Genomic DNA, 18,921 nt, shown 5'->3' with positions numbered 1-18,921 from the left:
AGAGACCCATCCGCCTCTGCATACCCAGTCTGCAGAAATTGGAACCAGAATGAACTATCTGATTTCTTGAGAAGCACATGAAAGACTGGGAATAAATTGTTTGATCCATACTAAAATCCAGGCAGAAACTGAGGTGTATATGCAGTGTTAACAATTATGAGACTGGCCCTTGAAGTGGAACAGTAAGTGGGTAAATCTGACATGTCTGTTATGTTGGTGCTTTTCTGTTTTATACCGATATACAGCCAGTTCATTAGGACCACAAAGAAGGCAGACCCAGCTGCTATCTACAAAGTCATTCTCCATGTCCTGATAATTAAATATTTGATATAAATCAGCATGATGCCACTTTCAAATATCCCATGGATAAGGAATTAAGATTTCTGTGTGAAGAAGTAGACATCTGTTAAGATTTAAATATTTAATCAAATAGGCTTACGTTCTTGTCTCTTATCTTTACAGATCTCAGGATACTTCTGATGAATTTTCTAAATCCTGCTGAGTGTTCCAAGTCCTTTAGGCAAAGGACTTCCACTGCTACCAGAACTTCACTCATTTATTTCTTGAACTGTGATATCAAGCAAAATCAACTGGAATGTGCATAGAAGAGCTTTTCTCTAGGACTTTTCTTACTAGTCACTAATAGTGACTTTGTGAAATTGAGTGCATTTTTTTCTGTTCTCAAAGTAAAAACAAAAATGAGTGCAAGCAAAAACCTTGAAATTGGCATGTTCATGTTGAGATGTATTAAAGTTCTCTTACCCAGGATGATGTAAATAGCTTCCTTAAACACCTATATGTGTATTTGTGTCAGATGGGTTTTCATTGAGAGTGCTTTAGGGAATACCTCCTATAATGCTGTTGCAATTGCCTGAATTTCCTTTCACTTTATTACCTCCTGCCTTCCCTCCCACCACCCCATGTGTCCTCATGGTATATCTTGACAGACTTCTAAAGTATTAATGAGGACTAGGTAAAATTATTTTGGTTAATTTTTTTATGTTCTTCCTTATATATCCCCCTTCTTGACAAAATTAAATGAGAAAGTTGTATTGATACAGTAAGTATCCCAGGTGTCCACTCAACAAAAAATATTTAGAGCAATTTAATATATGTCACAACCACTTAATATTTGACAGTTATGGAAATGAAAGGGATCTTCCAGGAAAGGTGTGACAAACCATACAGTGATCCAGTGATAAAATGTTTTTCTGGGTTTGATGAACCTGCAATGTATATGTATTTATATACATATAAATATGTATTTGAGAAGTTGCTTGCTCTAATTTCTGGTTCATCTTAGTTCAGAGTTTGGAATTTGACTTTAGATATGCCATCTGTGAGGGATTTTTTCAATGGTTTAACAACTGTAGAGAATGTGACTTAAAGCATCTGCAAGTTTGTGTAGTACTGGAAGTGTGAGGTACAGTTTGTCTGTGGAGTGTACGGTGACAGTAGATTCACTGCTTTTCCTCCCTGGGGAGCCAGATTGAAAGCCAGATGCAGGCTTACTCCTGCATGGCCTCTTTCTTCTCTGCCTCTCTACATCATACAATAAATTCGGATGAAAAATACTTTGGTTGTTTCTATGTTTGAAAGCAGCGAGTTGCTGCAAGTCACGTTTTGTTCCTGCTGGTAGTATTACTTACACATATTGGGAAATGTTTGCTTCCTCCAAGACCTAAATATTACCTGCCCTGATTGCAAGAAGATGTCTAAACCTCTGACTACATTAATTCCAGACATCTGTATAGCATGAACCACAGATCTGCTTCTCAGTTATCTGTGGACCATTTACAGTAGCATTCATTTAAACAGTGCAAAACCTCCTGCAGTATGTGACAGCCTCTCTTCTTACATAATTTGAAATGCTTTTAAAATACAGCTTTTAACATACATCTAAAGAGTGTTTATTAGATTAAATATGATTTAAAGGTTAGTATCCCTTTTTCTACACTGGAAAAATTGCTGCTACATTTACAATAGAAATTTGACTTCTTTATGAAGAATGTTAGAAAGTTCATGGCATCAACAGTTCAGTCATCTCCTGATAAGTAGCAGAGTTTCAGCAGACATTTGTTGACTATCTGGAGTGACTCTATATTTTATAAAGCAGTTTCCTATGATTATCTTAAATATTCTCTGCTATCCTGTTATCATATTAGTTGACAGTTCACTATGTGTATCAATAGTAATATCATGATGCTTATTCTATCTTATGTACATTTTCAGTGTTTTTTTATATTTAGTTATTTAACTCTTTAATGAATCCTCTAATTAAAACTTCTATGTAATAAAAATGTCTATGCAGCTGTTGATAGATAGATACTCTAGATTGACAGACCCATATAAATCTTGATGTTATGGATCTTAATTCACTCCCTGTGTTGCATTTTATTTCAAAGTTTTCATGTATCCATTCTTTGCTCGAAGCACTTGTATGGCTGCTTATATTTGATGTATTTTGTAATTTTTATCATGTCTCACTAAAAACAGCAACCGTCCTCTGGTTTTGGCTTAGTTCAATTTATAACTAATAAATTATAGGCATACAACCCTTCTTGTGAAAAACACACAAGGAGTTCCTCAGAGATTTTATGCAGGAAAAGTGTATAGCTATTTTTTCTATTTGTCTTACATACTGACCAGGCAGTTAGATGTCCTCCTCTTTAAAGGATATTAAAGTTTTTTCCTTTACTGCCACTCAGTAAAATAAAATGCCAACCTCATTTGCATCACAATTACCTATAAGTAACAAGGATAGGTCTTGAAAATACCTGGGGAAATATTAACAATATTTTCTACTTGCCAGAACAATAAAGACATTAACCCCCCCACTATCTGTCAAATTAGTTCTACATGCTGACATCTTGAAATGCATTTAATCTGCTATTCTTTAAAGTCAAATAATATCTCATTTTACTTGCCTTTTTTCTGAGAAAAATTTTCAGTCTTCAATTTATTTTTGTGACATCTTTTTTATATCCTGCATTTTTTTGTCATGTTGCCTCTTGATCTTTTAATATCCTTTTTGAGAACATGTCTAGTGGTTATGCGCTGAAGAAATATGGATCGTTTTGGATCTATCTAATAATCTCAGAGCAAAATATGAAATAGCTTGCAGATGTAATATTTCCTAGAGGTGAAGCTGTGAGAATGATAATACATGAATGGCCATTTAAATAATTTGGGATAGTAATGTTAGCATCAATGCTAAACAAATTCTAATAATTTACATTTGAAAATGTGCACTGCAAAAATAATTACTTGACAAACTGAAGGGTGCCAGAAGACCAACTACAGAATTCAAGTTAAAGTATGTTCTTCGTCAAGTTAAAAGTATGTTCTTCGTAAGCAAAAAATATATCAGTAATTTGTCAAAATTGGGTCACTGGAAAAAATAACAGACTTACTTTTTTCCTCTAGGGAGCTAATCTGGGATTGACATATGTTTTGAAAAAGCATGGAACTAGTATTGAGATAAATCTAGAGGACAGGTGACAAATACTTTTTCAGTGCACAAGGGGCTTGAATTTCAGCTCATGTATTTTGTCAGTAAGAACAGGAAAACTCATTAAGAAAAAAGGAGACTTTCTATTCAGCAGCTCTTCACATCTTAATTTATTATATTATCAGTTCTCTTTTTACTTCTTAATTAAGCTTACTAAATTTGCACACCATGGAACAGGCAGAATGCAAAATGTTGTAAATAAGGCAAAAGAAAAAATCTGAGACTAGAAGCTACTATTTCTCCCTCATTTCCATTCTGTAAACACATCAATTTTTTTAATAGAAGTCTTGATTCTAGTGCCCTTGAATTGCTACCCTTCTGAGGAACTGAAATCTTTGGGTATACTCAACAAATAAAGTTCTGGCTGTAGTTCAAGCTACAGTTCTGGCACACTTTGGCACAGAGAATTATTTCTTGTATTACATGTTTCTTGAGATTTTCCTTTGTGGTGTGTAGGACTACACACACTGACAGCACTGTAACAACACTGAACTCTGAGTTTGAAGTTACTCCATTTCTGGGAAAATTAACAGGTGTGGCTCAAATTTAAGAATGAACTACACCAGGGCATTGTCAGGAGATATCCAGCTTGGTATATTTATGTCTGCATACTTTCCTTCACTCTTCTGTAATTAACTCCCACTTACTTTAATGAAAATTTCCATCAGAGAATGTTCCTTTGAAGATGAAACATGAAAACTCCCTATTGCTTCATGTTGTCTCTATAATTTTTTTTTTAAGGAACACATATTTTATAATTGTAGTAGCAGTTAAATATGACAGAAGAAGTAATAATGCTTTGCTGTCTCCCAAAGATGTATCCATGTCTGTGTTATTTTTAAATTCAGTGCCATTGGCTTGATCGATGGTGTAGCAACTGCTTTTGGTTGAAATATATTTCCTGGAATATGGCATTTTAGATTACCTTCCCCTTGATGTAAACATGAAACGGCTTTCTTAGGATGTGGCATTAAAAGAAGTGTTCATCATCTGTGCTATTTTTCCTAAATAAAACATACTGCCATTTCATATCAATATTTTAGATCACAAGAGAGCAGAAATTATGTCTTTTATATAATTTTTTTAGTTTGGAAAAGACCTTTAGGATTTGAGTCCAGCTGTTAATGTTGTCAAGGCCATCACTAGACCGCGTCCTCAAGGCCCAGGCCACAGGTACAAGGCCTATTAAATGCCTCCAGGGATAGTGACTTGCCTGGGCAGCCTGTCCTAGTGCTTGACAACCTTTCAATGAAGACTTTTTCCCTAAAATCTAACCTAAACCTCCTCTGGCACAACCTGAAGCCATTTTTCTTGTACTACCACTTGTTGCTTGGGAGAAGAGACTGAAACTTCTCTACAACGTCCTTTGAAGTAGACTTAGAAAATGGTAAGATCTCTCCTCTGAGAGAAATGGTAAGACCTCTCCTCTATTCACCAGGCTAAATAATGCCAGTTCCCTCAGGAATTCCCCATGAAGACTGTGGGTTGACCTTGGCTGGACACAGGGTGCCCACCTAATTGCTCTATCACTCTCCCTCCTCAACTGGGCCAGGGAAGAAAGATTATTCAACAATTAACAGCATTGGCAAAACAGACTCAATATTTGGAACTTAATTTATTACCAATCAAATCAGAGTTGGATAATGAGAAATGAAATCAAATGTTCAAATCCCTTCCCACCATCCCTTTCTTCTTCCAAGGCTCAGCTTTACTCCTGAATCTTTTAGCTCTTCCTCTTGCACAGTGCACGATGATAAGGAATTTTGGTCACTATCAGTTCATCACACTTTTGTCTCTGCTGCTCCTTCCTCCTCAGACTCCTAGTTTTTATTGCAGAGCAGATGTCATACAGTATGGAATATTGCTTTGGTCAGTTTGGGTCAGCTGTCCTGGTTATGTACCCTCCCTTTCTTGCTCACACCCCCAGCCTCCTGGCTTTTGGGGGCCAGGGGGATGTTGGAGACATAGCCTTGATGTAGGAGTACTGCTCAGAAGTAGCCAAAACACTGATGTGTTATTAGCACCTTTCTAGGTACCAAGAACAGCACTATGATGGATGCTATGGGGAAAGTCAGCTCCATACCAGCCAGACACTACAGTTTCTATTTCTTATTCCATATCATTTGTGTCATGCTCTGTCCCACCTAATTCAATACATTTACATATCTTCCAACCATCCCACTGTATTTAATCCTTATTACTGAGATATCTTCCCAACACTTACAACTTATACCATATACTCTAAACTGTTTTCATAGACAACATACAGATTTTCTCACTCTCCTTAACTACTACTCCCTGTCTTTTAACAGATAGATACCATTCTCCCTCTCCATGAGCTTCCCCCACTCGTCCAATGTCCTCAAATATTGAGGCACTCAAACCTGCTCACAGTACTCAAGGTGGGGCCAGGGCAGTGTGTGGCAACCACCTCCCTTGACCTGCCAGCTGTGCTGTGTGTGAAGCAACCCAGGACACTGCTGGGCCTCCTGGCTGCCACACTGCTGACTCATATTACACTTGCTGTTGTTACATACGGCATGGATATACTTATATCATGGCTTCACCAAGGGCAAGCTCTGCTTGACCCACCTGGTGGCTGCCTACAATGAAGTGATTCCATCCATGGGAAAGGGAAGAGCTACAGAAATAATTTATGTAGATTTTTGTAAAGGTTTTGACAGACACCCCACAACATTCTTCTCTCTGAATTGGAGAGATGAATTTGGAGGGTGGATTGTTAGATGGGTAAGGAACTGGTAGGATGGTTGCATCTCAAGGGTAGTGGTCAGTGGCTCAGAGTACCGACGGATGTCAGTGACAAGTGGTGCTCTCCACGGTCTGTATGGGGAACAATGTTATTTAATATCTGTATTAATCACATAGAAAACACTCTCAGCACATTTGCAGATGACACCAAGCTGAGCAGCGCAGTGACACTCCTGAAGACAGGATGCCATCCAGAGGGATATGGAAAAGCACCAGAATTCAGTCCATGGGAACTTCATGCGCCTTAACAAGGTGTCATGGTTTAGCATAGTTTGGGTTTTTAGTTAAGGAGGGCTCCATCAGCCACAGAAGTGATTCTTTTGCAAAGAGGTGCTTTGCAGCTTCCTCCAGACCCAATACAACGAATCAGCTGGCTAGTCTGAATATTGGCAACTTTTTAAAGCCACTTAAGAAGCTTGACACGCTCCTGTGATCCACATTTAAGAACAAACAAAACCGGGAAACCTCTCTTGCTTCTGGCTTTGGAACAGGTGACTTGGGGCCCGCAGCGGGGCCCAGCGGGGCGGGGCCGGGTCGGCTGTGGCGCAGCTTGGCCGAGATCTCTCAGCCGCTTCTGCTCGCTGGACACCCGGCGCAGCCCCTCCGTGCGGGCCGGGCCGGCCGGGACACAGCGAGCCCGGAGCCTCGGAGCCCTGTTCCAGCCGCGGCCCCGCTCCGGGCGGGCGGCCCCGCAGCCCCGCTCCGGGCGGGCGGGCCGGCAGCCCCGCTCCGGGCGGGCGGGCCGGCAGCGCGGCTCGGCCGGGCCGGCCCTCACCCCGTGCGGCCGGAACTCCTCTGAGGCGGCTGCCCGGCAGCGATCACGTCAGAAACAGCGATAAGCGAATGCCGGCTGTGGGGCCCGGGTGAGGTTAGCCCTTGTAGTGCTGTCAGCTTCCTCCAGAACAGATGAAGCCTGCAGACATCAATCCTCTCCCGACTCAGCGGAAAGGAGAAGGCACGTGAAGAAAACACCATAAAGACACCAAAGTCAGTGAACAAGGAAGAGCTGAAACCCTGAGGGAGGAGAAGGAGGAGATGCTTCAAACCTAGAAGCTGAAATGCTGTTGTAAAGCTGTGGTGATGGACTGTGATACATCAGAGTACCCGTTGTAATTTCATGAAAGCATGGGGGCTGGAGCGTTCAAACTGCAATTGTGAGCAAAAGTATCTGTGTTGAAACAAGCAAATGTTGAAGTAGCTGTGATTTGACGAGAAGCTTGTACAGAGAGAGATGAAAGTGATGAAGACCCTTGCTCCCCGGGAAGGAGAAGACCTCTGTTCCTAGAGATGAAGATGCTCCCAGAGATAAGTGAAGAGAACCTTTGTTTTTGAACAGCTCATGCTTAAAATGGTACCCCATTAGCTAAAGATTGGACCCTCAAAAGCAGTTGTGGGGAAAGCTGTAAGTCAGGGGAAGGGACTCTCACATGCAAGCAGAGAACCATCCCGGGCGGCTGTCTCATTGTGACATTGAAGCCATGAGAGAACTGTTTCTTGTGGAGATGTCTCCATAGCATGAGCAAGAGAGACTCCTCTCCCTGTGAACTGAAAAAAGAGATTATTATAGAGGTGGTAAACTGACTCAACATCTCAAGGGTTGTCTTTTTACGTTGTCAGTGGGAGAAGGGAGAAAGGTGGGGGAAGTGTTCTGAAGGTTTAGTCTGACTTTTTTTCTTTCTTTTAGGTCTGTTAATAAACTTCTTTATATTAAGTTTTGTGCCTGCTTTGCTTTTTCCTAATTCTTATCTCACAGAAGGAAAATAAGTAAATCAGTAAGTAATGGATATTTTGAACTAAACCACTACACAAGGCCATGTGCAAGGTGCTGCACCTGGGTTGGGACAACCCCAGTATCAATCCAGGTGGGGGATGAAGAAATCAAGAGCAGCTCTGTTGACAAGGACTTGGGGGTGCTGGTGGATGAGAGGCTGGACACGACCCAGCCATGTGCACTCACAGCCCAGAAAGCCAAACATGTCCTGGGCTGCATCCAAAGCAGCGTGGGCAGCAGAGGAAGGAAGGGATTCTGCCCCTCTGCTCTGCTCTGGTGAGACTCCAGCTGGAACACTGCATCCAGGCCTGGGATCCCAACACTGGCAGGACACGGAACTATTGGAGAGAGTACAGAGGAGGGACACAAAGATGATTAGAGGGATGGAGAACCTCTGCTTTGAGGAAAGGCTGATAGGAATGGGATTGTTCAGCCTGGAAAAGAGAAGGTTTCAGTGTGACCTAAGTGAGGCCTTCTAGTACCTGAAGGAAGCCTACAAGAAAGATAGAAACTTTTTAAAAGGATATGTAGTGACAAGACAAGGGTGAATGGCAGGTTCAAATCCACCTATATTTTCCTTTTTAATATTTCTTAAAGAAAAGCAATTTTAAGAGTTCATATCACACTTCTAGCAACCTCCTGAAACGTATCACTGCCCCAAATTATCTCAATTCTGCATATTTCTGTATGCCTCATTCTACATTTTGAAGCTGCACCGCATAATAGGTTATGCAGATTTTGTGATGCATTTACACCAGCTCAGGCTGTTGTTTGAATCCTGGAAAACCTATTGGCAGTCTCTTAATTTTTAAGCTTCTGTGATACTAGCCATTTGGGAATTTTAAAATGAATCTTTACATGAAGTGAATTCTCCAGTAGACTTGCAGTAAAAAGTAAGGAAGACTTATGGGCCTGATGTAATTGACTTTGAAGGTAAATTGAAATTTACTGCTCTTGCTGCTGCTGCTAAGTAGTATTTCTGGTAAAGCCTTGATATTTTACATTTTTGAGAGTCTGAAAGTATTAAACATGTTAATTATATTGGGCAGGATGAACGCCAACTGAAAAGAATAAAAGCTTTTGATCTTAGAGGTTAGATCTCAGAGGTTAGAGATAACATTTTAGGACACTGTTCTACACTGAAATTAGAAATGCCTCCTACCCATTTGAGGTTTGCCTGGCTCCTTCAAAACAGAGAATAGAGTAGGTCCAAATGATACTGCTCCTTTTGGCTGTCCTCAGAAGGCTTTCTTCTGCTCTGGATGGTAAAGGATCAATTAGTGCTGCTACAATGTGAAGTGTAATTCTCACTAAACTCGTCTCTGGAAGAGGGAGTCACGTTTTTGATGACTGTAATACTGTTTAGGAAACAAAACTTGTCACATATTAAGAGTGCTCAAAATCAGTCAAAGAAGAAGCAGAGGTCACTTCAGATGTTTTTAAGATGACAGAGATAAACAAAATAGTATATTAATCCTCAAAACACAACACTTGAACCTAGTAGATTTGGTAGAGATCTCTAACGAAGTTGGGTTGGGTTGACCCTGGTTGCCTGACAGGTGTCCACTAAAGCTATGCTATCACTCTACTCAAATAGAAAGAGAAAGAGAAGAGAAAGGACAATGAAAGTCTCATAGGTTGAGATAAGGACAGGGACAGATCATTCAGTAATTAGCATCATGGGCAAAATAGACTAGACATGCAAAAAATTATAATTAATTAATTTTGTTACCAATCAAATCAAGGGTAAGAAATAAAACCAAAAATTTGAAGTGTGTTTCTCCCATGTCTCACTTGTTCATGACCTCAGCTTCACTCTGATTTTCTCTTCCCCCTTCCATCCAGCAGTGTAGGAGGGCAGAGAATGGCAGTTGTGGTCAGTTCATCACGTGTTGTCTCTGACACTCCTTCCTCCTCAGGAGGAGGACTGATCACACTCTTCCTCTGCTCCATTGTGGGGTCCCTCCTATGACTGAGTCCCTTTTGGATCTGTGGCTCACGTGCATGAGCACGCAGATGCAGGATGGCTTCAGTAATATTAAGCCACTGGCAAGGAGTTGAGAAGGGTCCTTTTGTAGAGTTCCACAGAAAGCAGTTTATTGCTACAAATTGTGAAGGTCTCCAGAGGCAAGTGACCCCAAGCATGTGACAGCTCAGGCTTAAGTACAGGGGTGTGGCTAACACCAGGAGCCAACCACGGAAGCATAGCTGGGGTATATTACCGTAACCAAACAAGGCATCCTGGGAGATGCTTCTTTCCCTCACCATAACTGATAAGTCTTTGGCACCAGAGACTGTCTTACCAAGAGCTCTCTCTGTCTCTTGTCAATTGGCCACCTCCCACAGGAGACAGTCCTCCATGACTTCTTCAGTGTCGGTCCTTCCCACAGGATACAGTCCTTCACAAACTGGTCTCCCATGGGTCCCTCCCCTGTGGTGTAGTCCTTCAGGAACAGGCAGTTCCAGCATGGGTCCCCCATAGGCTGACAAGTCCTGCCAGCAAACCTGCTCCCACATGGGTTCCTCTTTCCACAGGTCCTCAGTCCTGCTCAGAGGTCCTTCCCGCATGGGCTTCCCAAGGCTGCACAGCCTCCTTCAGGCTATGTGCACCTGCTCCAATTTGGGTCTCCTACACAGGCTGCAGGTGGATCTCTGCTTTCCCACGCATGCCCATGGACTGCAGGAAATCTCTGCTCCAGCACCTGGAACATCTCCTCCACCTCCTTATTCACTGACCTTTCAGGAGTGTTTCTCTAACGTATTTTTATTCCAGTTGTCTCTGTCTGCAATTGCTCCTGCACAATATCTTTTTCCCCTTCTTAAATCTGTTATCCCAGAGGCATTTCCATTGTCACTGATGGGGTCAGCCCTACCAACAGAAGGTCCATCTATGAGCCACCTGGCATTGGGTCTATTAGACATAGGGGAAACTTCTGGCAGCTTGTCACAGAAGCCACCCCTAAGAAGGCTCTCCAAAAAAAAAAAAGGAAAACCCATTACAATGCAAATGTAATCTGGTAAAAGATTACTCATGTTAAGTGACAATTAGGATTTACACTAAGGGGAAAGACATACAATGAATTTTTTTCTAGTGAGTCTTCAGGAATATAATAAAAAGTCAATGCTCTCTTAAATTAGTGATCTGTTTCCAAAATGAGCAGAAATAGAATATGCTTTTAATTATAGTTTTAGATGTCTTTGCAAGAGGAAAAAAAATTTTAAGTCAACAAAAACTGTGAAAGCTACAGAAAAATGGTTGCAATAAAGTAAGCATAGCTCTTTAAACTTCTTGGCTTGTCCATTTTTTCTTAGTATACAGACTATTTGTTCTTATGGACAGCTGGACAAAATTTTTATTCTGACAGCATTATCCTTCTTACAAATATAGCTTACAAACGTTTCCTTCCGTTAAAAGGTAGTATTTCATGCTGAAGTTATAAATGTGAAGCAATAGAGCAGTGCAAACCAATCACTGACTTAGGTCATATCTTGGCAAAGTTTAATATCTTATTACTAGCTTCAATATTTTAGCCTTAGTCTCTAAAATTAACAAGGTAAAAAACAACATAAAATTAGGTTTAGATGGTGAGGAACTGCAACTATAATCTAGAAACATAGCATTTTTCTCAATAAACAAGAATTTTTATGTAATCACATGCTCAACTCTTTTGTTAATATCAGAAATTCTTTCCCTCCTGCCCACCTGTTTGTCATCTTCTCCCATCACATTTATTGTAGGTGATATTTACTTTGTAAGTTCCTTTTAATAGTAAGTGATCCCAACAGTATGTCAGCATAGCAAATTATTTTCTTTAATAAGAAAACAAAAATCTACCTTGTTAATACTCCTGGTGAAATTAAAAATACAATGTGAGTACTTGATGTAAATTTAGCTTATACTAAGAAAAGGAACATTAAGGGAAATATTGATGAAAGTGGGAGCCAAATATTTATTTTTATGTTTTCCCTGCTTCATTATATTACAGAGATTTGTCAGTACTTTGCAGTCTTTTTTTTCTTCTTTTTTTTGCCCTCCTTTTTCCTTTGCATTCTTTTTTCTTTCTCTGTATCTTTTATTTTCCTCTCCTCTCCTCTCCTCTCCTCTCCTCTCCTCTCCTCTCCTCTCCTCTCCTCTCCTCTCCTCTCCTCTCCTCTCCTCTCCTCTCCTCTCCTCTCCTCTCCTCTCCTCTCCTCTCCTCTCCTCTCCTCTCCTCTCCTCTCCTCTCCTCTCCTCTCCTCTCCTCTCCTCTCCTCTCCTCTCCTCTCCTCTCCTCTCCTCTCCTCTCCTCTCCTCTCCTCTCCTCTCCTCTCCTCTCCTCTCCTCTCCTCTCCTCTCCTCTCCTCTCCTCTCCTCTCCTCTCCTCTCCTCTCCTCTCCTCTCCTCTCCTCTCCTCTCCTCTCCTCTCCTCTCCTCTCCTCTCCTCTCCTCTCCTCTCCTCTCCTCTCCTCTCCTCTCCTCTCCTCTCCCCACAGATAGAGGTTTTGTTTATACCCCTTCTTACTTCCTCCTTGTCCCTAATAACACAAATTATCATTATACAAAAGGGAGCAAACATGGTATGTCACTTCTTGCTGATAGATGAATGCGCACAAGACAATTTAGACCTTAAAATGCAGAGGAGTAAGGCTGAAATCTATGAGATCTGATGATAAAAAAAACCTGTTCAAATTGTAGATATTTAGCAGAACACTGGTCTCTTAAAATAGTTTTGACTCAGTACATGAAACAAGTGTTTTCAGCTTTCCTGTTACACAGATAAGTCACAGTTCTTCAGGTGGTTGAAGCAAAAATTTATGGACTGTCCTTCTCATGTGGTGATTTTTAATTTTCCTAGGCAAATAGCTTCTGATTTCTCACTCAGGGAGTTTCTTCTCTGACAGGAATGGCCAAGAGAGTGATGTACAATTTATGTTTATGCTTCTGCCTTCTTAAATTTTTTTTTAAAATTGTGTCTTCTGAATTGAGCTAAAGCCAAGAGTGGTGAGTGTTGGGCTTGTGATATGTTCTTGTGACTCAGAGACTATTGTGGGGAAGGTGAGAGGAAGTGAAGAATCGTGTAAGAGATGCTGTAGCTTGGTATTTTCTCTGTGTCTCTGTTCACACTGATGTTTTCTTTTCTTGGCCTGAGAAAGATTGACTACGTCTGTAATACGAAATTTTATCATGGAATATGTTGATTATCTATTAAGCTTTGCTTTCTGGAATGCAGTTCTGTCTATACTTTGCAAGTAGTCATTTATCTTCTCAGTTCAAAAATGTTAATATTCTTTATTGCTCTGAATGCGACTGCTAGGGAAACAAATGCAAAGATGTAGAAGGAGTGAAGACCTATGACTTTGTGTGTTTCTACTGTTTCTTTATGTGGCCAAATAAGTTAATTCAATGTTTCATTTATCTGCTATATGATCAAAATGATCATTCACTTCACACAGTGCAAATGTCATATGGAAATTCCTCTTCCACTAGAGGTCTCAGTGCATGGTTTCCATGCCATGTAATATAACAAACTTGAAATGTTCTACTTGCCAGCCTTATGGAAAGGTCTTACTATTTCAACCTTGTCCAGGTTTTTGAAACTTTAATAGTTCCTCACATCACTGAAGTATTATAACTCTAAAAGTGTTCAGTTGATTCATTTCGCTAGTTTTAAAATTGCCAATGATAAAAAGGTATGTTATAGAATCATTGAATGGCTTAGGCTGGAAATTTCAACCCTACTGCCATGGACTGGGACATCTTTCACTACACTAGGTTGCTCAGGGCAACCTAGTCTTAAACACTTTCAGGGATGGGGCACCCACAACTTCTCTGGACAACCTCTTCCTGTACCTCACAACCTGTATCCCCTGAGCAGAGAATGCCTTCTTCATTTTCTCGTTTAAAACTCTTCCCTCATTTCCTATCACTATATGCCCATATAAAAGGTGACTCTCTTTTTTAATAAGCCCCTTTATGTACTGGAAGCCTGTCATATTGTCTCTGCAGATCCTTGTCTTCTCCAGGCCAAATAACACCTCCCACTCGGATCATCTTCATGGCCCTCCTCTGGACCCACTCCAAGAGGTCCACGTCTTTCTTCTGTGGAGATCCCAGGAGCTAGACACAACACTCTAAGTGGAGTCTCATGAAGACAGAGTATAGGGGGAGAATCACCTCCCTCAAGCTGGTGTTCACTCCTGTGTTGATGCAGCCCAGGATGTCATTGGACTTCTGGGTTGTGGTGACACACTGTTAGCCCCTGTTCAGCTTTTCATCCATGACAAACTTTAAGTCCTTCTTCACAAGCCTGCTCTAAATGAGTTCTCTCAATTTGTACTCATGTCTGGGATTAGCCCAACCCAGGTATAGTTCCTTGCATTGGAACTTGTCAAACTTCACCAGGTTCTCTCTGGCCCACTCCTTGAGCTTGGAAGGTCCCTCTGGATGGTATCCTGTTCATTTGTTATGTCAGCTGCATTTGTCAGTTACGTGTCATCTGCAAACTGCTGAGGCTGCACTCAATCCTGCTGGTTGTGACATTGATGAAAATATTCAAGAGCACAGGTCCCATACATGAGCTGTGAGGGACACTACTTGCCACCAGTCTCCAGCTGGACATAAAACCATTGAGAGTGACTCCCTGCCTGAGTGCATCCAGACAATTACTTATCCACCAAAATTTCACCCTTCAAATTCATCTGTTTCCAATATGGAGATAAAGGTGGCATGTGGGAACATGTCAAAGACCTTATAGAAGCCAAGGTAGATGATGTTGGTCAGCCTTCCCTGGACAGCTGTTGTAGTTCCTCCATCATAGGAGGCCGCTGGGGTGATCAGGTACAATTTGCTTTTGGTGAGGCAGTTCTGGCTGTCTCAGATCACCACCTTATATTGAATGTGTCTTGACCTTACCTCCATGAGGATCTGCTCCATGATCTTCCCAAGAACAGACGTGAGGCTCGCCACTCTGTAGATCCACGTGTCTTTTCTCCCTTTTTTTAAATTAGGGAAAATTTTTCCCTTTTTCCAGTCATGAAGAGTCCAGGGACTTAATCTGACCATTATGATTTTTCAAACATACGGCAGAGCGGCTTGGCAATAACATCAGCCGGTTCCCTCAGGACACTGGGGTAAATCTCATCAGACCCCACGGACTTGTGGCAATTCCATTTCATCAAGTAGTCTCAATGCAATTTTATTTCAGGCCTTTCAGATATTGTCTGTGTCTTTCATAGTCTTTGTCACAGATGAGTATGGGAAAGAGAAGAGAACGACCTCAAGAATTCAAAGGAAGTTTTAAAAGTTAGGCTTCTGTTGTAAAAGACTCTCTTTTTGTAGCATTTCTCTACTTGAATGTCAGATTCATGCAGCTCTGGCATGATGTTTTATACATATACATATATATATATATATATGGCACTACATAAATATGTATTGCTTAATAGTTATGTTGATTTAATTTTCAGAGTAAATCTCAGAAGGACATTTGAGCAACAGCTGAAGCTAAATCAGTGCAAATTAGAATACTGTTTTGCATGTCCTTTAATGATTGTGATGAGGGAAACATAAATCTAATTGCTGTGGACTTGCCTGCACTGATCAGAAAATCACAGAACCTTCTCCCCAGGAAGTAGAAAAAGCTTATTTAGCATCACACATATTTAGCATGATGCAAAGGTTAAAACTTCATTTTTTACTTCTATAACTTTTAATGTCAGAAAAGAAATGAATCAGAAAAAGAAAATCTCTTTAAGGAAAGAAATCAACATCTTCCTGTAGTTCTCTCCATTTGCATTGAAAAAAATCAGCACAGGCTACTGAGGCAGACAGTTAATATATGTATATATATACATATAAAATATATATATAATATGTACTATATACAATAAATTATATATTATATACAATAATTACATACAATATATATAATGAATATTTAATGTATTATATAGACATCAAATGCATATATATAATGTATATATACTTGTAGGTAAGATTGTAGGTCGTACAACAAAAAGTAAGTATTTTTCCTTATTTTTAAAGCTCTACAATACATACAATATGCCTATGTTAGCTGATGTCCTTTTAGAGCTTTCCTGTCAGTAATAGACACTCAAAACTTGTTCAACTGAAATGGTCAATTCTTGCGTTTAACAGATTGAACCCAACAATTTTCTCCCAGATCAGTAAAACAGCAACATAATCAATAAAATTACTTATAATACTGTAAAAAATACAGTACAGCTTAAACAATGAGAGATTCTTCCCTATAAGAGAAATGTCTTTCTTAGGATTCTGTGACGGAGAATTGCTGAAGAAAATAATTTGCACTGACAGGAATTGCCTTCTTTCAAGATTTAACAGGTTATAAATCACAGATAAAAAAGGAGTGAGGGATGGTTTAGGATTTTGTTCCAGATCTTTCTTCCTTATAAATTATGATCACTGCCATTTTTTTGCCTTTAACTGAGCTGAACACTGAGTAAATTGGAAATCATGACCAAGTAACATATTTTCAGTCCTTTCATAGCTTCACTGTTAATTTTGTGGATCCTTCTTTTTTAGCTAAAGTGTGATATAAGCCTCTCTTCACTTGCACTTATGAGATTGTTGTGTGTTTAAAATCATTATCCTCATAGCATTACAACAGTCCTAAAATTAATTTTGTTTCAATATTTCCAACATTGTCAAATATGAAGCATTGGGGGGATTTTTTTATTCTTTTTTTTTGGTGGGGGGGCAGTTCTTTTAGATTGTTTTAGAAACTCTGCTCTTTTAAATCTTTGGTCATTTAAAGCTAAGAGACACCCTTCAGCAAAGAAACATATAGAATGGGTTGGAGGAAGCAGGAGTTTTCAGTCTGGAAGCACAGGGTTTTGCCTGACACAAAGTTCCTTTTTCACGTGCTGTCCGGTGCAGCTGGGAATACAAAATCTTCTGCGTTGCTTTTTTCAGTGCCTGGAAAATTGTCTCTATGTATTCAGCAGTCCACTTGGATTATCTTCTAGGAATTTTAGGTGATGACTATTTTGGAGATACCATCTTATTCTGTAGCCTTACTGATGGCATATCTCTACGGAATCCAGTTTTGTTTTCTTGCAGAAACTACTGTGCTTTACCCATATTCCATCATTCTACACAGAAAGTTGAGGAACAAAAAGTTACAAGTATACAGAATCATATCTCTAAAAGTAATAAATTGGGGATAGGGGCAAATGTTCACACCAATTTCCCATACCTGCCCACACTGATTAGCCATTTTGCAAAGAAGGATTCACAACACTGTATAAAATCAGTGGCAGCAATGAGGTGTAGGTATGCTACATTTATTACAGGACGCATTTTAAAAGTGACAATTACTTTATTTTCTTTTTTTATGGCCTTTAACTAACATATAGCTGTCTCCGCCCTCTTTCTGAATGAATCATTTTTGTCCCTGTTAGATACAGGAAGCACTGCTGCAAAACCTAGGTGTCATTCACACATGATGTTTATGAGCAAGTTCCCCAAAATCATCCTCCCGAGATGGAAAATCTGTTAATAAGGCTGACTAAGGATGTTTAGTAATTTAGGTGGAAATGGATTTTACAATGTTCTTTGGCTTCTGTTTCAGTCCTTTTATTTCCATGATTGTGTGATGTACTCTTCAGCACATAAGTTCACTCTCAGATTCTTTTATTTTCAGGTGAAAACAAAAAAAATTAAAAACATTTCCCTTTCCTCTCCTCCCCAGGAATGGGATCATAGGTTTTGCTCCTAATGGCAGTGGCAGGGACACATAAGGAGCTTGTAAGACACCACTGTCTAAGCTACAGAAGAATTACTATTTTATTGTGGCATGGGATGATAACTGATGAAAACATGTCCAATCAATGGACAACATATTTAATCTGAAATGTTTGCTTAGTGATTTGTATTAACATTCTGGTCCCTCTACTATGTATGCTTGGGTTTCTTTCTTGAGCTGAATCTCCTATGAATTTAGATCTCTCAGAATCACATTTAGAATGTTTGTTTGCACTCTTGCTGAGCTGTGTAAGATTCATGCTGCTATAATTGAGCAAACTTGAGATGTTAATCACTGGCCACTGACCTGCCATTCAGACAGAAGTAGAATTTACTTAACCCACTTGTTATTTTATACAGTTTTAGAAGAAATATCCTGGATTTATTTTTAGTCTAGTAGTCTCTGTTGGACTTGGGATTATGCACAGCCAAGTTCTGCTGCAGTAAAAATGGTGATTTGTAATTACATACAAAAATTTCACAAATTATTCTTCTTAGAGGGGTAGAAAACCAAAATCCAAACTGCTCATTAAAAAAAAAAAAAAGGAAAAAAAAAAACCTCTAAAGAATTAATTTCCATTCTAGTAATCAAAATGCTGCTGATTTTACATGGAAGTGAGTAATTTTCTCCTGAAGAACTGGGCACATTAGTGCTCTGCCAGACACGCCAGAACTAAGTAACAGATCTTTGCATTTAGAGACAGTGATGTCGCCTAGTTAATTCAAAAATCATTTCCCCCCTAAAACCTTGAATGAAAATGCAGTGTTTCTCAGAAATTACAAATCTACAAGTACATTTTTGCATCTTGTATTTCTAGACCAGTTTCTTGCTTAGCTTTCTTGACAGGTTTCCTGGAGAAATTTCTACTTAATGCAAGTTCTACAATAAATCCTCACTAAGTTCTTGCATTTCATTGACGCTCGTAATTTACTTCTATTCTAAAGCTAGGAAAACATATTTTTATCTTTGTCTGACAGTGTGGTGCAATGAAGAGTCATATGCATTGAAAGCACTATGTTGTTTTTTAGTTTTTTCTTAGAGTAAATAAGTTTCTTCATCTCTAGAATGGTGCCAGGATGCTGAAATTTAAGTGGAATGTAAAG

Source organism: Aphelocoma coerulescens (assembly GCF_041296385.1).
Source record: "Aphelocoma coerulescens isolate FSJ_1873_10779 chromosome Z unlocalized genomic scaffold, UR_Acoe_1.0 ChrZ, whole genome shotgun sequence".
In the NCBI taxonomy this organism is placed as follows: Eukaryota; Metazoa; Chordata; class Aves; order Passeriformes; family Corvidae; genus Aphelocoma; species Aphelocoma coerulescens.
Note: the sequence above shows the minus strand (reverse complement) of the source record.